The sequence below is a fragment of the Mesoplodon bidens genome (assembly GCF_964165515.1).
Source record: "Mesoplodon bidens genome assembly, chromosome: 14".
Lineage (NCBI taxonomy): Eukaryota > Metazoa > Chordata > Mammalia > Artiodactyla > Ziphiidae > Mesoplodon > Mesoplodon bidens.
In genome coordinates this window covers 83,808,629-83,835,140 of record NC_138170.1, presented here as the reverse complement: position 1 = coordinate 83,835,140, position 26,512 = coordinate 83,808,629, and positions in this window count along the sequence as shown.

The window sequence follows — 26,512 nt, the reverse complement described above, 5'->3', positions numbered from 1 at the left end:
TATGGCATTTAATGTACAAATCAATGAGAGTTTATCTCTTTTTTAATAGCTTTATTGAGATATAACCCACGTACCATATGATCCATCCATTTAAAATGTACAATTCAATATTTTTTTGAGTATATTCACAGGATTGTGCAGCCATCACTATAATCTAAGTTTAGAACATTTCTGTTGTTACTAAAAGAAACTTGGAAGCCATTAGTAGTCACTCTTCATTTTCCCCCATGCACTTCTCCTCCACCCGGCCCTCAGCAATCACTAATCTGATTTCCATCTCTATAGATTTGTCTATTCTGGTTTACATATAGATGGTATCATACAATAAGTGATGTTTTGTGACTGGCTTTTTTCACTTAACATAATGATGTCAAGGTTCATTGCTGAATGTATCAGTTCTTCATTTCTTTTTATCGCTGAATAATATTCCATTGTATGGATATACCATTTTTTATTTATTCATTCATTGGTTGATGAACATTTGGATTGTTTCTAACACTGTAATGAAATTTACATACAAGTTTTCATATGGACATATGTTCCATTTTTCTTAGATACATATGTAGAAGTGGAAATAATCGGATATTTGGTAACTCTGTGACAAACTCTTTGAGGAATTGTCAAACACTTTTACAAAGTGGCTGAACCAACCAGCAATGTATGAGAGATTTTGACTTTTCCTCATCCTCACCAAAACTTGTTATGTCTGTCTTTTTGATTACTGCATTCTAGTGGGTATAAAATGGTCTCTCACTGTGTATTTGGTTTGCATTTTCTGAATGACTAATAATGCTGAGCATATTTTCATGTGCTTATTAGCCATTTTATATCCCCTTTGGAGGGATGTCTATTCATATTCTTGGCCCATTTTTTAATTGGTTATTTGTCTCTTTAACATTTAGTTATAAGAGTTCTGTGCATATTCTGATACAAGTCCCTTAGCAGTTATATGATTTGCAAATATTTTCTCCCATTCTGTGGGTCCTTTTCTCGCTTTCTTGATGGTATTATTTGCATCACCAAAATTTTAAATTTTCATGTAGTATGATTTATCAGTTTTCTCTTTTGCCACTCATGGTTTTGGTGTTATATTTAAGAAACCACTGCATGATCCAAGGTCATTAAGATTTAGTCCTGTTTCCTTCTAAGAGTTTTATAGTTTTAGTTATTAGATTTATGATCCATTTTGAGTCAATCTTTTATTTTGTATGGTGTGAGGTAAGTGTCCAAATTAATTCTTTTGCCTGTTGATATTCAGTTTTCCCAATACTGTTTGTTGAAGAAACTATTTTTTCCCAAATGAATGGTCTTGGCACTCTTGTCTAAAATCAACTGACTACAGGTGCATGGCTTTATTTCTTGATTCTCAGTTCTATTCTATTGTTTATATGTTGATCATTATGCTAATAGCACACTGTCTTGATTACTGTATCTTTGTTGTAAATTTTGAAATCAATAATTGTGAGTCTTTCAAGTTTATTATTTTTTAATACTGTTTTGGCTGTTCTGGGTCCTGTTCATTTCCATATGAATTTTAGGAAAAGCTTGTCAAATTTTGCAAAAATTGCAGGTGGGATTTTAAGATGTTGAGCTGAATCTATAGATCAATTTGTTGAGTCTTGCCATATTAACAATATTGTTTTCTGATGCGTAGCTTATTATGCATCCTCTATTAGATCTGTAATTTACTTCATTGATGTTTTTTAGTGCTCGAATACAAGGTTTGTCCTTCTTTTGTTAAACTTGTACCTAGATATTTTATCCTTCTTGATGTTATCATAAATGGTATGGTTTCTTTAACTTCATTATCAGAACGTTTATTGCTAGTGCGTAGAAATGCAACTGAGTTTTGCATATTGATCTTATATCCTGCAGAAATGCTGAATTTACTAGCTTATTAATAGATTTTTAGTGGAATCCTTAGAATTTTTTATTTATGATATCATATCAACTGAGGAAAAAAAGGTTAGACTTCTTTTCCTATTAGGATGTCTTTTTTTTTTTTTTTTAGCTTAATTTCCTTGTCTAGAACATCCAGTACAATGTAAAATAGAAATTGCAAGAGTAGGCATCCTTCTCTTATTCCTGATCTTTACTGAATTTTAAATTTAGGTTATTATACTCTTCAACTGTTGGTCTTTTCATAATTTCTATCTCTTTCCTTTTATGCTCTTTATGAGACAGTGGCATCTTTCTTTCCTTGAACTTAGAGCATAGATTCCTTTGGTTGTTATTTGAAAGTATTTATGATAACTGCTTCTAAGTATTTCTCTGCTAAGCTCACCTTCAGGGCAGTTTCTAATGCCTGTATGACCCTGTTTTCCTGTTTACTTTCATGTCTGACACTGTTTTGTTGGAAACCGGTTATTTTAGATCACCTACTGTAGGAGCTCTGGACAGTAACCCCCCTTCTCAGAGGTGGTTGTTGTTTATTTCTTTAGTGATTTGGCTGAAACTAAATCTATCACATCCATTTCCCTTGTAATGCGTAGTTTCTCTTATTGGTGCTCAGATTTTTCCCCACGAGTTTTTTATCTTTCAGCCTTGCTAACTAGGAGTTACTCCTGGGTCAACAGGTTGTGCTTAAGCTCCCTCAGCCAGTTACATCTCTACCCGTTCATCACTGGGTGAGTGTATGCTTTGAGATTGCTATCACAGATTAGGGAGTTCACGTGGTTTGTTTTATTTGGTTTTGTTCTTTGTTTGTTTTGTTTTGTTTTTTCCCCATGTTCTTCCAGGGACTGGTAGCTTGGAGCTTCCCTCTGTGGCAACCCCTGAGAATGTGCAGTCCTGGGCTTACACACATTCCTCTGATCTTCCAGGGCTGAATGTGACTTTTCATCTTAAGACTTTGGCTTACTACAAGTGGCCCCAGGTCAGAGTTTCTGGTTCGTCAGCATGTGGACAGAATTTGGGTTTAAGCCTCTTGTGCCAGTGAGCCTTCTGCCATGTGTTGATGAGTCTGGGTGCCATCTGAGGAATGCTTGTAGGTCTGTCAGCCCCACATCCTGCTCTGACTGCTCCGGAGTGGGTGTAGTCTAGCACACACTCCCAGCTTCCCTGACCCCCCGAGTTGCCAGTGTTCCCGGGAGGGCTCTTCTTGGCCTCTCTTCTCCTGGTTCTTTCTGTTCAACTTGTTGCTGCTCAGCCATTCACATGCATCTTAGATCCACCATCCTGCTCTTCATTAGTCTCCACCAAGGTCTCCATTCTTTTTGACAACACCCTTAGGGATGAATTTTTCCCATCCTGTTCCAAAGAGCCAGTGTTCTCAGGCAGAGCTATGGAGCTCTTCATCCTTGCAGCGTGATTTTCCCTTAGGCAAAGCCCCTGCGTCCTTGCAGCAATGTTGAAGGTGGGGGTCCACTTTTCCCAGAATGACACCTGTCTCTATGATAGGCACTAGGAAAACAGCAACCCCTGGTTTTCTTGGCTTGTCCTTCCAGATATGAAACCCCTGCCTTAGAAGCTAGCTGGGATAGGGACCATACAAGGCCCATAGTCTCAGCAACTTCAGCTTGGGGTAGAGATCCTGTCCTAGCACTGGGGGCTGAGTAGGGAGAGACAGGTCATCTATGCCCACCTGCTAGAACAGAGCTTCTTCAACACAGGGCTGGGGGTGATGAAAAATGCTGCTAACTGTGCCCCCTGCAGTCAAACCACAGCTCCAGAGTTGGGGGAGAAGGAGCCCCCTCTTGTTGCTCTCACCAGAGAGCAGAACTCCTGGAGCTGAGGCAGGTTAACGGAGCATGTTGTGGCTCAAATACCACAGACTCTTGATGATTATACGGAGAAACAGTAGATTTTCTTGAATGAATGTTTTCCCATTTGCTGTGTGTGCTTAGAACATTTTCCAGAGAGTTTAAATGATGTTTTTTTTTTTCTTTTTAAAAAAACAGAACAAAACAAAACAAAAAAAACATCAGGACTTCCCTGGCGGTCCAGTGGTTAAGACTTCGCCTTCCAATGCAGGGGATGCAGGTTCGATCCCTGGTCGGGCAGCTAAGATCCCACATGCCTCACGGCCAAAAATCCAAAACATAAAACAAGCAATATTGTAACAAAATCAATAAAGACTTTAAAAATGGTCCGCATCAAAAAAAAAATCGTTTAAAAAGACAAAACAAAAAAAAGTGATTCTTACCAGTTAGTTGTTACTTTGCTGGGGAGAATTTCTGCCAGGCTCCTTGTCTGGTCAGTCTGGAAGCTCCATCTCCTACCTGTTCTATCCTTGCCGGATATTTGGGTCGCTTCACTTTTGGTTCTATTACATAATAAGGCATCTATGATCAGCCTTGCATACATTGTCTGATGAGCAGATGTACACCTCTCTGTTGAGTATACTCCTAGGAGTGACTTATTTAGTGACAGGGCTGCAAATGTTCAGCTTTAATTGTTGACATTATCAAAATACTTTCCAAAGTAACGGTACCTATTATACTCCCAATGTATCCCCCTTATCAATCTTTTAATAGACAGTATTTTAGTGGATTGAAAGCGTTTGAAAATTTTAAACACTCAGTTGTGAACCAAAATCCAGCAAGTGAATACAAGGATATACTTCTATTTTTTAGCATATTCTATTTTTAACGTGAAAAAATGGTACTTGTAGTTTCTACATCCAAATACCTATTGCCATATATCTAACACAGAGTGAGTCTAGGCAAAATAATCCCCTTCAAAATTCAGTTAATGATAAAAACTAAACATTTATTGAACAATTTACCTCCAGAGTTCTGCATGGCCTCACCATTTTAGCACCACTTAAGTGCCTACAAAAAAAGAGCCGCAATAACTCTGTCCCATACACTCACATCAATAGTCCTGGGCTCTCAAGCTTCTCCCATGTCCTCACTCTTCACTTTCTTCCATGTTACTTCCTCTTTCCAGATTCTGAAAAATTTGGCTTTTTGTGTCTGAGCTATTTTCTTCACAGGATATGACAAGATCCACTTCCTCAGTTCTAACTTTTGAATCTCCTGAGACATAGATTAACATTCTGGTTCTTGCTACTCTTGGCTGTTATCTATAGAGGGTACTGTGGTTGACTCTCCAATATCTGGACTCGTGTTTCCCTGATGCAATGTAAGTTGGAGAACTGAACTCAAATCAAGTTGTGGGAATAACTGATCTAAGAGTATTGCCAATTAATTAACTCATACTGGGCATATGACAAAATTTGGACTAATAAATTATGAGGAAAAGGTTTCTAGAGGCATCTTAAGAAAGGCTACAGTGCCTCTCTCTCTCTCTTTGTCTCTCTCCCTCTTCCACTGGATGGGAACAAGAAAGCAGAGCCCTGAGTGTTACTAGCAGCCCTGTTTAAGAACACAGTGGATTGGGGTTCGGGGGTTTGGGATGAAGTCAATAACATAGAGAGCAAACCAGGGTTGCCAAGAACTCGAGCCTTATTTACAATCGCTGAAAACACCAACATCAACCCCTGAAGTTTCCCTTATCTCTGAATTTAGTTATTTGATATAAAAAATTATGTTATTGTTTGATCCAGTATAAGGCAGATTCTTATAGCCTATAGCCAAAAGAATCCTGGAAGATTAGTTAACTTTTTTGAGTCTTATTTTTTTTCTCCATAAGTGGAAGAGAAACAGTGGTTTCCTCATAGAAATTTTGTAAAAAAATTTCATTAAATTGTACATGGGGATCCCTCACTAAAATGCCTGGCACATGGTAAAGACATGTTAATTTTTGTTATAAGAATGAATGAATGAGGGAATGAATGAAAAACGATGTTTTGACAGAAAGAGATGTGGGAAGGGTTGAATTATAATTCTGCTGGAATGTAAGCTCAAAAGATCAGGGGTCCTCCATGTATCCCAAGCCTCTAAAAATACTACATGATGCATATCAAGCACTAAACACATATATTGTGTTTTCTAAGCTCGTGAAGTCAAGAATAAAGGTAAGTTTTTTGAGTCACCAAGTACTAATGAGCACCTACTGTGTGTCATGCATTGTGCGAAATTGTGACGGTGTAGTGATGAATGAGGCAGTCCCCACAAGCTTATTCCCAAGTGGGGAAAGGTGGATTGGACCATAGGTCAGTAGGAGGGAGTGTACAGTGCAGAATCGTACAAGGTGTAGTGCGAACATGAAGGAGGAAAAACCAAGCTATGTGCGAGGGACTGAGGAAAACAGCACAGAAGTGAGATCTGAAGGATGAACTGGAGAAGATGACGGAAATGGAGGCTTTTGTTCATTTCAGGCAGAGACCCAACAGGTGCACAATATCTGCTGGTGATTGCTGAGTGAATGAGTTGCAAAGACGGATCAAGCCTGTCTGAGGAGTGGCAGGAGGTGAGGAATGATAGGGAACTAACTAGAGGTGAGGTCAGGGATCCCAAGCCAGTCACTTAGTTTTTCTCCTGTAAGAAAGGTGGAAGATTTTGAATAATCTCATAAATTCTCTGATGATCAGATGTGCAGAAGAACATTGTTCTGGATTCTGCAGGCTCTGCTTGGGTGTGGGATGATCTTGGAGGGGTAATTAGGGTTCAATCCGAAGTAGGGCAAAATCAAAGCAAACTTGAACCCTCAACTTTGTTCTCAGAAAAAGAGGAAGAATTGGGACTTCTGCAGGCAAATAAAAAGCCAGAGTTACCCGTTCCCTGTGAGACTCACTAGCTGGCTTAGATAGACCAACTTGACTCTCCTGATATATTAAGAGCTAGTTTTTGCTCTTACGATTTTTCATTAGAGCCCCACGCCTGTGTCTCCGACTAAACTTTGAGTTCCTGGTAAAAAGGGGAAGGTTTTTTAATGATCCTAATCCCCCTCTCTCTTAGCCTAGAGCAGCACCTCTACTGAATGTTGGTGCTTATTAAATTACTGATGAATTAACAAATGAGAAATTGGAAAGATGGAGTATTATCTTCTAATGATTATTACCATATATGGTGCGACCATTTATATTCATTTAGCATGAAGACAGGAAGTGCAAAGCTATGGTGTCAATCATATGAAATGCTATTATTAAACATATATGCTATTGATAGACGTTTGTGCTAAAATAGATATTATTGCACACTAATAAAAGGAGTTAAAACATGCCACACACTCCTCCAAGGACTTTGCAAATATCAACTCATGTAATCCTCACACGGCCCTATGTGGCATATGCTGTTATTGAACTCATTTTTCACATGAGGAAACAGATACAGAGGTTAAGTAACTAGTACAAGTTCAAAGAGCTAGTAAGTGTCAGGATTCCAGTCCAGGCAGCCTGGGCTCAGGACCCTCACTCTCCACAGCCAGGCCAGAGACCCATAGAGGGTTCTTCTCCTTGGCTTCTCGAACCTTATTGACACCCCCTTTGGAAAAATTGTCTGGTTTTATCAAAATTGTTCATTATATTAGATTTTGACTAATCAAATATGAGTTCTTTAAGAGTAAAAATCATATTTCCCAGCACCTTTCAGAGTGCCTGGCATATAACAGGTGCTGATTTTTTGTTTGTTCTTGTTTAATCAGTAGAATATTGAAGAGTTACTGAGTGGTGGTGTCACCTCAGACCTCTGCTTTCAGGATCCCTGGTGTCCAGTGAGATAGTCAAAGGTGTTTAACCAAAAATGGCTGTCCTGTTGAATGCTTAAGAAACATAAAATGTGTTATTTATGGTCCCCTTTCATGTTGTGTAAATAAATTAAGTTATGTTATGGTCCACCCACCAGTGGATATTTATATTCGGTTCTATGACTACAAATTAATTCTTAGCAACATCCTCACCGGAACCTCCTTATAGAGTAATCTTATGGAATATAAAGGTGATTTGAGCTTGCCTCAAAGACTGTAATTTAAAAGTCATTCTAGGAGTAAGAGAAAGAAGAGAAAGAATGGAAGGAGGGAGAAGATAGCCAAATAGTTATTTGAGTAAAGGAAAGTTTCCTGAGTCTGGAGAGGGTTCAACAAAAGAACAATCCTGCAAGGGTTGAATAGAACAAGCACAAACTATAATCATCTATATAGTCAGCCTCTAGGTAAAAAGGAAGAGAGCAGGGGAGGCCTTCTCTCCCTGATTCAGGTTAAAGTTTCTAAAGCCCCCTGTGAAGAGACTGAATTCCCAAACCTACACTATGTTAGAATCTTCTAAGCCTTGCTTTGGCCGAGCCTTTGATTCCCTTATGAACTCTGAATTTAGTGAATTTAAATCCACATGGACTTTAAGAGGCTTTGAGCTGGGGCCAAACTTAGGTTATCACACTTCAAGCTTTTTGCAGATGCATTAATTTATCTTAAAATGTAGACATATAAACTTTCAAGAGACCTAAATGGTTAGGGTCCAATAGCCCCGAGGAATCCGTGTAACTCAGTCTCTCATGTCCATGTAGATTGGTTTCCAAACCATCCAGGGCTGAATATCTTTAAAAGTCAGTTGCCATCAAAAGATAGAACAAAATCCTTCCTCCTGGCACCTTTTCCATTTTCTCTCGGAATATCAGGGTTGGGCTGCAATCTCCGTGCTTATCCCCTGGGTCCCTGGGAGGGGAAGGAACGTCCTCACTGAAATTCCTCCCAGCATCCTTATTCTCTCATCTCTCCACACCTGCTGTCTTTTTTTTTTTTCCTTCTTTTTTTTTGTTTTTTTTTTTTGCCATGCTGTGCGGCTTTCAGGATCTTAGTTCCCCGACCAGGAATCAAACCTGTGACCCCTGCAGAGGAAGCACAGAGTCCTAACCACTGGGCCACCAGGGAATTCCCCACATCTGCTGTCTTTATTTTCCCCCAACCCTTCTCCCAATTGACTCTTTACCTGCTACAAGGGGAAAAAGACACAAAAATAATATTTACCAAATATTTTCTTTTTAATTAAGAAAGACGGTAATAACTTCAGTTCAGTAACTATTTGTGAAGTCTCTACTAAGTGTCTGACACTAGAAGAATAAAAAAATTGACAAGGCACAGCCCCTGCATCAAGTGTAAAGAGGTAAGAACAAACATATAGAAACAAGTAAAATAAGAATAAGGGGCTTCCCTGGTGGCGCAGTGGTTGAGAGTCCGCCTGCCGATGCAGGGGACGCGGGTTCGTGTCCCTGTCCGGGAAGATCCCACATGCCGCAGAGTGTCTGGGCCCGTGAGACATGGCCGCTGAACCTGTGCGTCCGGAGCCTGTGCTCCACAACGGCAGAGGCCACAACAGTGAGAGGTCCGCGTACCACAAAAGAAAAAAAAAAAAAAAAGAATAAGAACTGTAACATTTCTAATGGGAGAGGATCCATAAATTTACGTTGTGTTCCTCAAAGCTTGGCCCATGGATCTTCTGCATCAAAATCATCTGAATGTTAATTCAAATAGATATCTGGGGGGTCCACTCTAGACTGGGCAAATCAGAATTTCCAGAGGCAGAACTCAGTAATCTTCATTCTAACCAAGAGGGGGAACCCGGCAAAACTGAGTATGCTGTTCTCTGAATGACCTGTAAGAGTCAGAGATCTGTCCTGAAGGCAGGAGAATTAAGGATGCTTAAAACTTCAAGAATCAGAGATCTGAAAGGCATTCTTTGCAGAAGGAACAGCATGACAAAGGCAACATGAAAAGCCTTGGGGAGCATATTGGAAAACAATCCAGTCGGCGAGGGCACAGGATATGTGAAGAAGAACCACAGGCCGTAAGCTGAAGCCTGAACTTCTGTCTCCTGCCCTAGTCAAGGCGAGTATCATTTGTTTGCAGACTGCTGAAAGCGAAATCCCCACATGTGTTCATTTTTGTTAAACCTCTTATCTCTGAGGGTATTAAATTTTTAATTTCTTTTTTACTTACGTGGGTTTCCTAGCATGAATTTAGTGAAAACAACTTAAGTTTTTTTTGTTTTTAATTAAATCAACCTTATTTAAATTCTGGCTCCATCACGTATTAGCTCCGTGACCTTGTGCTAAGTCAGCTATCGCCAGTGAGTCTCAGTTTGTGCCCCAACAAAGAGACATAATATCTCATCACTGTAGTGAGTGCTTAGCAGGGGCAGAAAGGCACAGCCCGAGGGCGGGCGGCACCGAGCATGCACTCCGGGAAGGGAGGCCCTTCTAAGTGTTACTGGGCTCCCAGGACGCTGGGAAACTGGTTTGCTTATTCTTGACTTCTCCGTGGATTTAATAACTCACCCTTTTGATTCTAACCTTCAGATTCAACTGTCTACCTGGCATATTTACGATCCCACTGAATTTCAACTTGTGAAGCTCTTTTAAGGCACGTCAGCCTGGGATAGCACTGGGGCCTTGTGTTAGCATGGCCTGGTGCCAAAGGCAAATGTTTAGACTTGGCTGAGGGCTTGGCGTTCAGTTAGCGCTCGATGCTTTAAAGAAAATGCAAACCCGGGAGCTTTTTTGGGAACAGAGGGGCTGGCTTCTCCGCCTTACAGCCACACAGGTGCGCTGCCTCCTGGTGACAGGGAGCAAACGTTTGACCCAAGAGCCCGAAGCCACGTCCCGGGAACCCCTGGAACCAGTGCAGCCCTGACTGCGGGGAGCCCTGTTTGACTTGGCCGAGGGCCCCGCGAAGCTGGCGGTGGGTACAGCCCAGAGGAAAACAGCCTTGACATTGACTCTCATCACTGCGGTGCTCAGGGCCACCTGTGGGTTTCACAACCTACCTTCCCTTTCCCACAGCATCCTAGCCAGTTCGTTTGCGTTCCCAGAAAAAAAAAAAAAAGAGAGAGAGAGAGAGAGAGAGAGAGAGTGAGAGAGAGAGAGAGATCCCATTGCTCTCTTTGCTCCAAAGCTCAGTATCTGCTCTGGGTCACTGCCTTAAGGCACTCACCTGTGCGCACCTCTGAGTGCAGGCATGGAGCCAGCTGCTCCATCAGAAGCCTTTGTTAATTCTGGGTCTCTCTCCTGTTTCTAAGCATCTATAAATATACACGTTCTGCTGCAATGAGGAAGAAACAAACATTCATTAAGCACCTGCTTCAAGCCAGGTGCTTTCACACACAGAACCTTGTTTAATCCTCAAAGCAGCTCCATGAGAAAGGAGTTAATATCTTTAGGTATTGGGTAAGGACAGTCAGGTGGCACATCGAGAAGCCACGGTTTGGACCTGGCCTTCTGACTCTAAGTTCATGATCTTTCTGTCCAATGTGCTGCCTCTTACCCCGTTATAGAAAAAGCAGCATGCAGGGATAAGAGACATGGATTCCAACCCAGGTTCTGACATTGGCTCGCCAGAGATGAACCCTCCTGCCATCTCAAGGTGTCTGACTCTTTTTATGAAATGAGGGGCTGGGACAAGCTGCCTCTAAAGTCCCTTCCAGTTTTAATATGTATCTTGGGCTTGCATACAGCACCAGAGACCACAGGTGGGGAGTGGGACCCTTGGCCGCCTTGAGCCAGTCCCGGCCAGAGGAAGCTCTGTGTGTCTATGGACAGCAGTGGTCTTGATGGAAATCCATCCCAAAGTGGTGACGCAGTTGGGTGAAGACTAAGGCGTGGATGAGTCCCCTTCTGTCCCAAGACAGACAGACAGTCAGTCTTCAATAAAGGCTATCTGAACAAGGGGAAGAGATAACCCACAGCTGTTTCCAAGAACAGGGACTGTGGTTGTTGGCATGTGCCTGACACTGCTGTGTGTGTTTCATGTATGTATACTGATCCGCGTCACCTTCATGACACTAGGAGAGAAATACGTTTATTTTCCCCATTTTGCACATATGTGAGGATACAAAAGCTCAGAAACTGCACACGCAGCTAGTACGGGAGGGGCTGGGATTTGAACCCCATCAGCCACTCTTAACCATTGCATTCAGTGGTTCTTAGATAAGGGGGTACAGATGGGAGCTGCTCATTAAGGAACTTGCTCTGTATTTTGAAAGAAGAATAAAAATAATGGTTATTGATTGGCCAGACTTGGCTGGCCTTGTCACCTGTGTCATTTCACTTAATTCTCACAGCAGCACTTCAGGTAGGTGACATCTAGAGGGAACCATGACCAAGAAGTTAGAAGGGATCTGCTGAGAGCAGGGCAGAAATTCCTGTCTCCCCGTCACCTTTCTGACCAGACACCTGTTCTCTTTTCACCACCATGCTGCTTGGAGCATGGGAGGATCTCTGGGTAACCCTCCCCCCTGCCCTGTGTCTGCCTCTCTGTCCCTCATAGGAATTAGGATGTAGAATGGACTGGTCACTAGTACAATCTTCCCTACTCAGTCTTATTTGGGGAGGGTCTTTCACCGACATAGTGGAAATCAAGGTTGTTAAAAATAATCCTGCAGAGCCTAGCATTTATAACTATATATTTAATTATTGCTTTATACATCAGTGTCTCCATTAACCTGAGGTGTTTGTTTGCATGCAGGAAACACAGCTTTCACCTCTGCTCTCCAAAACCTCGCGTGCAGGTCACTGCACCAGGCGCAGGGTCACATTTCCCTCCTTCTGTGTTGTGAGCAGGTGCTTATGACGCCCCAGGTTAAATATGAGAAAGCAAAACAGAAACTGTGTTCCACTGCCAGGTGGGAGCCTCAGGCTTTGATTCTTCTCTCTGAGACTATTCGGAGCAGAACTGACTGTTTACCCAAAGGCCGTCGGGAAAACTCTAGAGCTGAAGGTCCAGTATCATTGTCTGTTTTAAAATGTATTAAAGAAACAGAAAAGTGGATCAAGTTAGTTTCTGAACATACATTCAGACAGCCTTGTGGTGTGGATTTTATTTATGGAATCATCTTGCTAATTAAACAAAACTAACTTTGACACAATTGTAGCTTAATTTTTTAAGGTAACGAGAAAGGCAGAGGGAGAGAGAGGCTGTTACAAAATAAGGACACGTTTCTCAGTGTTCCTACCTTCCCTCCCTAGGTGCACAGAAATGGCACGTGTCTGCTGCTTAACCCTCTTTTTATACATGCTTTGTCGCTTCATTTCCCGGAATCACATGTGTCTCTAACCTCTACTTACTCACTAAAATGCATGACAATCTGTTCGAAGCTAATCCTACTTGAAAATTAGGCAATAGCCGCATTGTTTCAACCTGAGAGAGAGGAACAAATTCATCTTCTGGACTGTCTGAGGGCCTCGAGATAGGATACCAACTTCGACCAGAAACTATTCACCTTCTTCCTAAATCATCAAGACATAAACAAACAACAACTGGAAAATGCCAAGCATCAGAGTTGAAACTGAGATCTCAACGTTTCTCACTGATGTAAGAAAGCACAACATGCTTTTGGAAATTGTTAGAACACAGGTGCACAGGAAACCCAGCGGCTCTCCCTCACCTTTTGGCTCCTTCCCGGGTCCTGTGTCAGCAGGGACAGTGGCCGCCCCACAAACGAGGAGGCTTCTGATTTCAATGAAACGCGCAGCAGCGATGAATTTGGGGTGGGTGTCTCCTGGAATACCAAGTAGCCTCAGGAAAGATCGGTTTAATTCAAAGTTTTTTTCCCCATAAATATGGAAACCCAGGACGTAAGGAAAGCTGAATCTTAATGGTGTGTGTGTGTGTGTGTGTGTGTGTGTGTGTGTGTTTCCCCAGAACTTTGGGTATGAAGGCAGGATCAGGTTATTGACTTGCAAGGGCTCTTACACACTAACTCCGAGGTGCCCTTATGTCAGCCCATGGAGCCCATGCTGCTTCCCTGTAGGCTGACTTGCCTCCTAGAATCATTTTCCTGGGTCCCACTTCGGACTTGTGGAACCAGAATCACCAAGGAAACATTTGAGGATCAATGTTTCTAAAAAGCTGCCCAGGTTAGTTAATGCTTATCTTGGTTTAGCAACTCTTTATTTAAATCCTTTATTTTATAAATGGGAAGGGTAAGATCTTAGGACCTCGGCAGAAGTTGCCCAGGGCCACCCACGCGGTGAGCAGCGGAGCCCCCGTCCCCACCCAGGCCTCGCCATTCCTGCCGCAGCTGCCTGCCCACTGTCCCTAGGAAGACACAGACACGTGGTTTGCCTGATTCAGGTTTCACTTTGAAACCTTTTTGTTTATACAAGAGGAATCTCCTCTCCCTTGGCAGGGTGCCTTCTCCTGCACCACAAATAATGATTCCTTTCAAACAAAGCTAAGCTTTTCTAAAGCTTGGAAAATCTATCCTAATCACAGTGTAGTTTCCTTCTTGTAAGTTCTCTGAAGAGCCTAAGCCATCTTCTGGCTGGGCTGTGGGGAAGGGAAGTTATCTATCTCACATCTCATTGTCATTGTAAAGTATTGATGGGGTAATTTTATGGCCATTAATCCACTTAATTTCTTTCATTTGTCTAAAATAAAGAATGTGTTTTATGGCCCAGGGCAGGGCCTAGCAAATTTGTTCTGTAAATGTCAGAGAGTAAATGTTTTCTTGGCCAAATGGTCTCTGGAGACTATCATTTCTGTTATGGCAGGCAGCCACAGATAGCACCTGAGCAAATGGGTGTGACTGGGTGCCAATAAAACTTTACTTACAAAATCAGGTGATGGGATGGATTTGGCCTGCAGGCTATGGTTTGCTGACCTTTGGTCTAGGAAACCTAACGTTCCAAAAAAAAAGGAAACAAACAAACAAAATGGTTTGTCCCTAAACAACTCACAGTCTAGGTTAGATGGAAGACCTGAATTTGAGGTAACCAATGCAGAGGTTTGAAAGAACTGCCTAAGGCTTCCCTGGTGGCGCAGCGGTTGAGAGTCCGCCTGTCGATGCAGGGGACACGGGTTCGTGCCCCGGTCCGGGAAGATCCCACATGCCACGGAGTGGCTGGGCCCGTGATCCATGGCCACTGAGCCTGCGCATCCAGAGCCTGTGCTCCACAACGGGAGAGGCCACAACAGTGAGAGGCCTACGTAGTGCAAAAGAAAAAAAAAAAAAAAAAAGACTGCCTAGTTTTCATGTTATAAAGGTCATGGAAAATTCATTGCCAAACTAAGGTCCACAGGTGACAGAGGGAAGGCAGAAAGGGCTGGGGGCCAAGCCTGGGGTTCTGGCCTCTCCTGGGGGTCCTCACACCCGCATGGCCAAGACCTCCACCCACTCAGGGAATTTCTGGAAGCCTCTTCCCCCTGCGGTGCCCCTCCAATGCCCTCTACTGAGAAGGCTTAACATGGAGGCTCCCTTTAAAAGAAATACCTAGGGCTTCCCTGGCGGCACAGTGGTTGAGAGTCTGCCTGCCGATGCAGGGATTACAGGTTCGTGCCCCGGTCCGGGAAGATCCCACATGCCGCAGAGCGGCTGGGCCCATGAGCCATGGCCACTGAGCCTGCGCATCCAGAGCCCGTGCTCCACAGCGGGAGAGGCCACAACAGTGAGAGGCCTGTGTACAGCAAAAAATAAACAAACAAACAAACAAATAAATAAATAACACCTAGAGGAATTCTGCTGTTTACCGAAGAGCATGTATTGAAAAGGTGCATTTGGATCTGAGAAGCAATACACTGATAATGGACATGGCCCTATTTCAGAGACTCTTTGTTAAATTTCTCCATAATTATTGTTCTGTTTCCTTTCTCTTATTGAGGCAATTTTTTGATAACTTGGAAAATGATTCGTTTCATGTGATTTCTATGTTTCTTAAGTCTATAATTATTATTTGATTAATGTAATTTTCAATGCATAATTTCTGTTAATGTAATCATTAATACTGTGCATAAAATCATTTTATAATTCATTTAACCTTTGTACATGCAGCCTCTCACAACCTACCTTCCCACCAGTAGCCACCAACTCACCAGTTCCCCTCACTTAAGGCTCCAGCTGATGCCCAAATCTCGGCTCTCTGTGCGCCAGTCCCAAACAGAAATACGGAGACAGAGTTATGGAGGAGAAAGACAGAGTGGCTTTATTTCTTTGCCAGGCAAAAAGGGAACCCAGTGGGCTAGTGCCTCAAGAACTGTGCCCCCTCCCTGGAGAATAAGGAGAAGTCTTATAGTCAGGGATGTCAGGAGTATGCCATAAGGTTCAAGGCAGCAAGGTGTCTTGCATTCTTCCTTCTTCTGCAGGGTTTCAAAAGGGTGGGGCTGCTGACAAGGTGAGGGTCTCAGGTGGTCTCCTAATCTGGATGAGCTTCTCTGGTCCCTTTAATCCTGCCTCAGGTGGTCTCCTGGCTGCTCCTCCCTTAATCAGCAACTGTTCGAATCTGCCCTTTGGAGCTCAGGGAAGGTCATGGAGGCTGGAGTCTTGCCTACAAGAAATGGGGGACAAAAAGACCTCCCTGCCTGGGAGCCCCGTAGGAGCCCGCTTGGTTTCACAGCCCCGCAGAGCTGACTGCTCTTCAGACCTGCGCAGGCCTCCAGGCTCAGGGCTTTTGCACTGCTGTCTGCTGTGCCTGGAACCCACTCCCTGCATACGTCTGCGTAGCCCTCCACTCACTTTCCTGCAAGCCTCTTCTCAAAGTCCACCCAGGGCCTCCCTGGTGGCGCAGTGGTTGAGAGTCTGCCTGCCGATGCAGGGGATACGGGTTCGTGCCCCGGTCCGGGAGGATCCCATATGCCGCGGAGCGGCTGGGCCCGTGAGCCGTGGCCGCTGAGCCTGCGCGTCCGGAGCCTGTGCTCCGCAACGGGAGAGGCCACAACAGTGAGAGGCCCGCGTACCGCAAAAAAAAAAAAAAAAAAAAAAAAAAAAGTCCACCCAATTCGACAGAATGTGCCTGCCTAACCTGATTAGAACAGCACTCACACGACTTTCTCTCCCTTCATCCTATTTTATTGGCATCCGCAACACTGATCAAGCTCTGATACTGTATACATACATTCTTCTTTACTGGTTTATCTTAGTTACCTCCCATTACTAGGAGGTATGCTAGAAAAAGCAGGGACTTGGCTCCTGTTTACCGCTGTATCCTCAGCACCTAGAACAGCAGCTGGTACATAGTAGACTGGCAGTCCATTTTTGTGGTTGGACGTGTTGTGAGAATCGGAGTGGGGGCCACTTAACAATATTTAATGCACTTAACTGCCTGGTGAAATTCATGAAAAATCACAGGCATAAAGTTTTACATGCGAAGTGGTCTTGATTTTGCTGGTGATTGGAGAGGAGCTCAGGTAAGGATCTGGTGTTGATAGATGTCAGTCCCTTAGTAAAACCTGTACATGCGGCTGTGCATTCCCCCCCACCCCTTACAATCTTCTTTCTGTGTTTGGGCTCATGGCAAAATAACGTGGGAATCCCTGGTCCAACCTCCCAGCCCCCGAGTTTGAGTTCTCCACAATCCTTTCCCTGCTGCCGGCTCCCAAGCCCTTGGGACACCCTCTCACCTGCGTGGAGTCTTCCCTGTGTCCCTCATTCCTTGTTCACCCCTCACAGTGAAGACTTAGCTTTTCTCTCCAAATACATGTGGAGCTACCAGGGATAAAAGTGCATACTCTGTTCTTGAGGGTCCTTGGTGTTGGAGGAATCTTCAGAGCCCATGCTGGTGTATAATCTCCCTTCTGCTGGTCCGCTTCCTGAGCCTTGCAGTCTGCAGTCTGTGTAAGAGCAGGCGGGTGGAGAAGGTAGGACATGGGTCAAATGGGCTGTGAGTAATTCAGCCGCAGCGCCAGAAGGGCAACATTCACGTGAGCACTTCTCCTGGCCTTCACTCCCAACCACCCAAGGCTTTAACTAACGTGATTCTGGAAGATGCTCTTGTTTCACAGTCCAAAATACTTGGGGAAAAAGGCATAAAATTGACGTGGTGCCTTGTTATTTTTCCCCCCAGGAGATTCCTCTTTAAAAACTTACATATGTTCCCTTTTATTGGCTTACTTGCAAAGAAGGGAATTTGAACCTATGGAATTATTATAATTGTACATCAAGAAAACCCAGCTCTGAGAACTGTTTCTATACACACATTAAACTAATTTCCTCACTGAAAGGCCCTGACCAATGGGCTTCCAAAGTGGCCCAGAGAAATGCTGATCATTCCTGCCTTAATTTTCCTCCCACTAGAGTATATCTGTTTTCTTCTAGGCAGAACAATTCTGACAAAACTATCGACAGTATTTCCCAGACCCTCTTAATCAATCACACCTAATTTTCTATGTTCGTTTTCATCTATTTAGAAGCATTATACAGCTGTGAACTTTGTCAGCGTCACAAAACTGCCCAGTGAATAAAATATGATCTGTATCAGGTAGTCACACGTAGACCCCTAAGTAAACTCTAGTATGGGTGTTATAATCTTACAGAACTTTAGAACTCAGTGATAAATGCCAAAAAGGACTTTATTTATAAAAGGAGATAAAAAGGAGATTAATGCAAATACTTCATTTCATTTAAACAAAATCAAACAACCCTGATGGAGAGATAAAGATCAGACATCCCTTACAGCATTATCCCAATGGGCATGAGTTTGCTCTCCAGATCTAGAAGAGGGTCCCGGGAGCCTGAGTTGGGCATAGGTGTTGGGGATACAGGAGGGGGGTGCATGGGAGGCAGGAATGTTTGGTCTGCATGGTTGGGAGCTGAGGGTCCCCCAGGAAGAAACTCAGCGGCCAAGTAGATGAAGCCTGGTCCATGCCTGTTAAGGAACTCCACAGCATACTTTTAGTGATGTTGGACCCGCAATTATTTAGCACTGGGCTGCTGGAGTATCAGCATGGCTCAGATCTCCACATTAGCACACACAGAACACACACATAAACTCCTGTTCTCCTGCTCTCTCTTCTATCCACTGCTTTCCATACGCCTCTCCAGAGGACTCTTTCTGGCCTTCTGGAAGTTGCTGCAAAGGAAGGGTGGCGAGCAGGGACTGTGAAGATTTGTCAGCCCAGATGTCAGTGGACAGAGGACAAGCTTTGGTGGCTTTGGCCAGAGGGAAGAATAAGGTGGTCAATGGATTCAGAGAGAGAGGGCAGGAGGCAGGGTCATGGGTAGAGGTGGGCTGCGGAAGGGTGAGAGGAGAAAAGAGCAGCGGTGGGGATGAGGGTCATCAGGTCCATCCCTGCAGCCTAGTGGCCAAAGCTGAGGGGCTCCCGCCCAGTGGGCAGAGGCTGCTGGTCCTCCCTTCCCTGATGGATTGCAGCATCAAGGTCCAGGGTCGAAGACTCTTAAATATGTGCTCAACTACCTGGCTTCTCTGCAAAATGGTGCAGGAGCTGGAAGGGGCTGAGAAGAGGCACCCACATGCCTTCTCCTGTAGCTGGATCTGGGGGAAATGCCAGAGGGCAAGGGCAGTGCCCCCGAGGCAACCAGAGTCTGCTCTGGAAACAAGGCCACCAAATCTAAGTCCAAGGACCCTCTGGTGAGCAGAGTACTTTCTGAAAAGCAGACCCTGGGGAGAGTAGGGCTGATGGGGTCAGCCTGATGCTTGGAGAGGTAAAGCCACCAGCCCAGGGGTTCAGAGCTGATGAGTGGAAGCCTGGATCCCACAGATGTTAAAAGTGATGGACAGTGACTGGGGAGGCCCATCCCTAAGTTTGCAGGGTCCAGGGCAAGAATACACAGAAAGGCCCATTAGTCGAAATATTTGAAAGTTATGAAGCAAACCAAGAAACTGTTAAATAAAACATTTTTTTCTGCCACTTTGACAAATACAACTTCAAAACACAGATCAAAAATTATGTTTTTTTTATGTAACTAAAATTCAGCAAAATATCAAAGATGATTACATTTAATTATTACTACACATGTCTAGGTGTTTTGTTGATGGGCTAATGATGCTTGAATAAATGATAAGATAAAGCTGGACAATTCATATATTATTGTTAAAAAATTTCCCTTCATGATGGCTACCTCAGTTTCCCTTCCAGTTTCCCTTCCAGGAACATATGATGATAAAACTCACTTACACCCTGAGCAATGCTGAACCTGTAGACAGAGGCCGTGCACCACTTAATCTGGCTGCTGTAAGTATTTAAATATTTGCTCAACATGCAGATTTTCTTTGCACTTAATTTATGGTACTTTCAGATGTGGGAAAATTATCTTTAATTTTGAAAAGGGGAAGAACGCTAAATGTCAAAACATAACACAAAAATACAGACTCTAAGTGAGCACTGATAGGTAGTCAACTTGACAACTATATGAATGGAGGAAAATGGTGGTAAAAACAGTTTTCGTATGAGAGGATATTTTAAGCAGTGAGCAAAGGGGTGATGTATTCGATAAATTATGTTGGGACAAAAAAACATCAAATTGGGAAAAATGTCACACTCTTGCCTCATGTTGTATTCAATTTTAGGCACAAGGAGAGATTAAAGGGTTACTATCCCCCCCAAAGATTATTTTACTCATCGTTTTGAACTTTTTGTACCTTTTTACAATCTCTATAGTTGATGCAGCCAGTGATTCTGTCAAATGACATTGATGGGGCAGCCCTCGATTGGTTTTTGGCTGATTTTAACTAGAATGCTTCTAGTGTTTCCCCCATCAAGAAAAATGTTGGCCTTTAGCTCGAGATACCTGTCATCATTTGAGAAAATATCTTTCTATTTCACTTCATCAGTGCACTGATAAGGAATTCTAACGTTCATAAAATTTCTTTTTAACATCTATGAAAATTCTCTGTAAAATGAATGGTTGGCCCCTTAGAGTATATTTATTTTTAAGGCTTTTGAAATGTATTTTCAAACTATCCTCCAGAATCCTTACCTCAATTTAGACTCATGCCAAGCGTATATAAATCTAAAAGTTTTAGATTTCTAAAGCTTATTAGAAGTTTATATCTTGGTGTATATATTCCCTCATCTGCTGGCCCACCCAAGATCAAGTAAACAGTAAGTCTCCTGGGTATCGTTCCAGAGTTTCTTTAAGCACAAAGAATACAAATATATAATTTCCCTCCTTTTGTCTGCAAGGGTTAAAGGTGTTGGAAGTATGTTTGTGTGTACCTATAGAGCACTGTCATTATGTTTCCTAACAGCTGGATAGGATTTCATGAGTAGAGGCAGCACCCAATACTCAGATAATACCCTACTGATGGGCACTTAGCTAGCTTTCAGTACTCTGCCATTGCCTCAGTGCTGGGGGGCGGGTAATGCCGTACATTCATCCCTTCACATACCTGCAAATATACCCACAGAAACCTCCAAACTGCAGTGACTTTGTCCAAGCCTACATGCACCTGTAATGCTCAGAGTTCTTGCTGAATTTTCCTCCAAAAGGGTTTTAATGACAAATAACCCCATCACTTTCTTTTTGTCCTTTTCTATCTCTTATTTCCAGCCTGTCCCTTGGTAGATTTCGTGAAGTTACACACTTTACTTTTATAACGATTTGGTTCCTGTTTTCTTACCTTTGTTCTTGAGTTTTGCCACCAAATGTTTCAGCCTCTTCATCAGCTTGCAGTTTCTTCCCTCAAGTCATGCATTTTTGAGCTGTGATTTTCCCTCTCGGAGTTAACTGTTTCAATGTCTTCTGTATTTGTTTTGTTGGTGTTGGTGGTTTTTTTTGTGTGTGTGTGGTTTTTTTTTTTTTTTTTTTGGCCCCTGGTATGCGGGCCTCTCACTGTTGTGGCCTCTCCCGTTGCGGAGCACAGGCTCCGGACGCGCAGGCTCAGCGGCCGTGGCTCACGGGCCCAGCCGCCCCGCGGCATGTGGGATCTTCCCGGACTGGAGCACGAACCCATGTCCCATGCATTGGCAGGCGGACCCTCAACCCCTGCGCCACCAGGGAAGCCCTGGTGTTGGTGTTTTTAAGGGGAAACAATTGGGAGAAAAATTTATTGCTACATGGCAGCTGATCATGTGCTGTCAAGTTTTTTGCATTTATTTCTTAAGTCTTTTTACATCACTTAGCAATGGACTGTATTTTCTTACATCCTATTTATGGGAATTTCTGAGAGTGATGGGTGTTGGGGAGAAACTAGTACAGCAGAGTAGTAATCCAAGGCTCAAAGACGAAAGGCTCCCTGGATTCTGCTGCCACAAAAACAAACTTTTTCCTTCTAAGCCTACATGGGAGCTGGCCTGTACCCTCCCTTACCTCGTCCCTGATTCAAACCAGGTTCAGAAACAATTCCACCACCATCCTTCCTCTTCACACTGTCCAAACCTATTGTTGCTACACCAGCTGCAAAATGTTTCCTTTCAGGGTGACCCTCTCACTTTCAAGAAACATATTTAGCTGGTTGATTCTAAGGTCACTTACAGCATACCTCTCAGGCATTGAACTTCTCCTTTTCCCTTCCTCACACCAGAGTTTTGCATGGTCTTGGTTCTTTTTGACCAGTTTTACAAATGTTTTAGAAATCTGTGAATCGTATATGTGACCAAGTTCCACTAAAGATGGAGATTGTACCTTTTTTTTTACATTCTCCCTTTTGCTTTGTATAGTTTCCAGGAGGAGAAAAGGAAGAACCGCTGACTCAGTAGCAACATTCACATAGTTTCTCAAGTCCTTTGGACCCAGAATGTTCTTCACTCATATCTTCTGTGTGTCATGCTCCATAGATTTAAAAATCTGAATTCCTCTTGTCCAGAAGAATTTTTTGACCTTGTTTCAAGGTAGGCAGTATAAGTCAGTTATACCCTCTGGTTCATACAAATGCAAACACATGTACACATCTATGACAACAAGGATAAGTCAATATTTCTCAACTTTACCAACTATACTGCACTAATATTTTCTTGCTCCATTCTGATCTACTTTTTTTTTTTTTTAATGTTTGTCATGGTCCACTAATTCAGCATGGTTCATTAGTGGCTTTCTATCCTCTCTATGAAAACCTCTTATCTGGAAAATTTATTCATTCTGCACCTAATATTTTTTGAGTGTTTTCTATGGGCCATGCACTGTGCTGAGTGTTTTAATATGACTGTGTATAACACATGCATTCAAATATGACATCTATCCTCATGAAAGTTTACAGAAATGCCACCAAATGGTCAAGAGAAATAACAGCAATTGTACAGAGGATGATAATTGCATCATAACTGCTTCACACATATTATCTAACAGTTAACAAATAATTTGAAAATTTTACCTAACTTTTCTTTTTTTTATAAATTTATTTATTTATTTATTTTTGGCTGCGTTGGGTCTCCATTGTTGCTGCGCACGGGCTTTCTCTAGTTGCGGCAAGCGGGGGCTACTCTTCGTTGCGGTGCGCGGGCTTCTCATTGCGGTGGCTTCTCTTGTTGCAGAGCACGGGCTCTAGGCACACGGGCTTCAGTAGTTGTGGCACATGGGCTCAGTAGTTGTGGCTTTCAGGCTGTAGAGCTCAGGCTCAGTAGCTGTGGTGCAGAGGCTTAGTTGCTCTGTGGCATGTGGGATCTTCCTGGCCCAGGGCTCGAACCCGTGTCCCCTGCATTGGCAGGCGGATTCTTAACCACTGCACTAACAGGGAAGTCCCTACCTAACTTATGTTTTAAAACATGTGTACCAGTTAGGCAGAGATTACACTGTTTTTCAAGTAAGACATTTTTAAGTGTCAGTGATTTTGTGACTCACTCAAGATCACACAGTCAGTAAGTCACAAAACTAGACCATAATCTTTGTGCTTTAATTCTTAGTCATTGTCCTTTACATCACATTGAATGTAGAATCAATTAAAATTAGTAGCTGTCAAAGAAGATCAAACAGAGATAAAATAAAGCTTTACTTAAAAGAATGAAATATCAGCACTACATAAAAATAACTTTCATCAGTAGTCAAACATAAGTTTTAGGGAACATACTACCTCAAAATGTTTGAGTAGTAGAAAACCAACAGCAGCAAAAACAGCACATACATATTCACATAACTCACAACTCATGGTGCTATTTAAAAGGGGGATCTTGTTAGTGACTACGTTCTCTGGAGCATTGCTGCCACTTGATAGTGTACATGCTCCAGGTCAGCTGAGAAAGTTGACTGAAGGACTCCTCATTATATGGACATGACTGTATGGAAGGCAGATTGGGGGCTGTGGGGAGTCATGGACCATTTATAACACCTGGAGTTTGATGTCAGCAAGAAGCACGGCCCCAGTCGCCTCTTCCAGAATCCTCATCTCTTGACAGAATGAATCTCTGGATGAGGATCATCTTTGTGGAGACCACTCAAGACTCAGAGAAAGCTGACTGCAACTCCTCCAAGGACAGACCTATTCAGAAGACAGCAAAGGACCCACATTTCCAGGAAGAGGGTCATTGTGGAGGAGGGTATTTGACATGAGGGAATGAGGTTGGCAGAGCCAAGATCCCTCCATGAAAAATAAAGCAGGAGGAGGCAATGGAACAATTTCCATCAGAGTGATAAACCTCCCTCAGAAGCACTACACTCTGACATGAGTATTTGCTTCTTAGGCCTTCCAGAAGCAACTCTTTACTAACCGTCTCATGGGATCAGATCAGCAATGTGTGCTGACTGTCCATGACTCGGCCTCTATCCTATTTTTGCCTAAGACCAGTATCAACCCCTGCCAAGCAGACGCTCTTGAAAACTTGTAGCTGGTGTCCTTGTAGCGGGTGTCCTACAGTCAGTCAATGGCAGTCCGAGACGGTCAGATTCCAGCCACATCTGCAAACTGAGCTGAGGGTTTGAACATAAAAAAGATTATGAAAGAAAACTATAAAGCAAAGGTTGATAGACTCTGCAGAAGGAGAAAAGAGAAAACAAAGGCTAGATACAGGTTGTGTTTTCCTTCAGAGAACAGCATAAACAGTACAGTCTTCAGTAGGAGGGTCCAGATGTAGCTCTAGGAGAATACGCCCAAATGCAGCTGATGAACTTGGTCACGTTTCACTCTCCTGCAGATGGGACCCAGAAGTTAGTCCTAAACTCTGTCACTGTAACTTTCAAGGGAAACTTTAATGTAGAGCTACTGGTCAACAGCTTTTTGCCAGTGATCCAGCAGCACCATGGGGTGGTCCTCTCAACATGGAATTTTTTTATTTAATTAATATAATATATATAACACTCCATGCAGAATTCATTCATTCATGTACTAATTCATTCATAAATTAGTTTCTTCTTCTAAAATATAATTTCACTGCTATATCTCTAGAGACAAAATCGGGGTCTGGCACATCCTATGCATGCAATAAATAATTTATTGAATAAATGAGTAAGCAACCAGAACAGATTATTATAAAAATGTGTATGTGAGATATAGGCAATTCAGCAAGAATCCATTCCCAGCCATCAGGGCACTGCATGTAAGAGGCAGTCACGCAGACTCTATGACACCGAAGGTAAGTGCCCCTCCCCTAGCAATGCCCTTCCCCTTGAGCTCTCCTTCCCCCCTTATGTTTTCAATTAATGTGAATTTGCTGGTGCCTCTAAAGTCTATATCAGGGAATTGTCTGACGGTACAGTGGTTAGGACGCTGAGCTTTCCCTGCCAGGAGCGCGGGTTCAATCCCTGGTCAGGGAACAAAGATCCCGCAAGCTGAGCGGCCAAAAACAAAAAAACAAAAACCAAAAAAATTACCAATGTTTAATGTGAAATTATTTAAATATATATATATATAATAAGTGAAATCTATATCAGAGCACAGACCGCTTTTGAACTCTCAATCTATTGTTCAAACTTCTTACTGAGTTCCTCCTCTTAGGGGGTCACACAGGCTCATCAAACTCAAGTGCATAAAATCTAATGTGTCTTCTCACCCCATCTAACTGGTCACCGAACTTAGTTATTTCTATTTTGTTTAATTCTCTCAGATCTTTACCTTTCTCTTCACCCTACAACTACTACCTTGGTTCAGCCTCTATGATGTCAGTTTTACAGCTGTACCAACTGCTGATCAAAAGCTTCAGTGTTTTTCTCAGTTATTTAGCTAGAGATGGAGCAAAATCCATGTTCTTTCTGTAGGACCTATTGAGCACCTGTGAGGGGCAAGAGAGGGTGACAACCTGAGAGTTTCTCAGGGGGCTCTGGTTCTTAGGACTGGGTACCGCATGAGAACAGGACTTGCTTCTGGAAAACAAACGTGAGTCCAGTTTTGTGCCCATGAAGTGTGGGAGGAGGGAATGTCTGTGGACCTGAGTGAGGCCAGCCGTCTGGTGGAGGCGAGTCTCTGGTAGCATTTTCTGCTTCTGTCTCTCTTTGAATCCCTGCTTCATCCTTCCCGCTCTCTAGAGGGCTCCGCACAGGTCAGGGCAGGTGACCGATTTTCTCTTTCAGGGCTGACCTGAGCCTGCAGAGCCCCTGTCTCTGGTTTCAGTCTCCCCCCGCCCATCTCCATCTGCTTCACGGCCGAGAAAGAAAACACAGTGGGGCCCAGGCTTCCTCGGGATGCATTTGAAGTGCATGCAGAGCCCCTTCTGCTCTGGGGCCTCAAGGCAGGTTTGCATCACTCGGCGCTATTTCCCTAAGAGAATCGGTAGGCAGCTTGGGGACCAGCCACCTGTCTCTGAAAGCATGGCTCCACCCTGCCGCTCGGGACCTCAGCCGGTTTCCTGGATGGAACATGGGGGTGAAACTTAGGGCACCTCTAAGAGTGCACTGTGCCCTGGATTCAGCCAAAAAGCAGTAAACTTTAAGCTTGAGATCCTGCATGCCTTCCGACATAAGCAAGAAGACACCAACATCTCTTGCTGACGTCACACCCAGCCCACGTCCTCCCCGTCCTCCCACTGGAAATCCTCTCGTCCCATCTCTGCCCTGCTCCCACCATACCTCAAGCAGTCACTGCTTCCCAATGGCCATTTGCCTTTCATATGTAAATGGAGGATATATGCATATATCATCAATAAA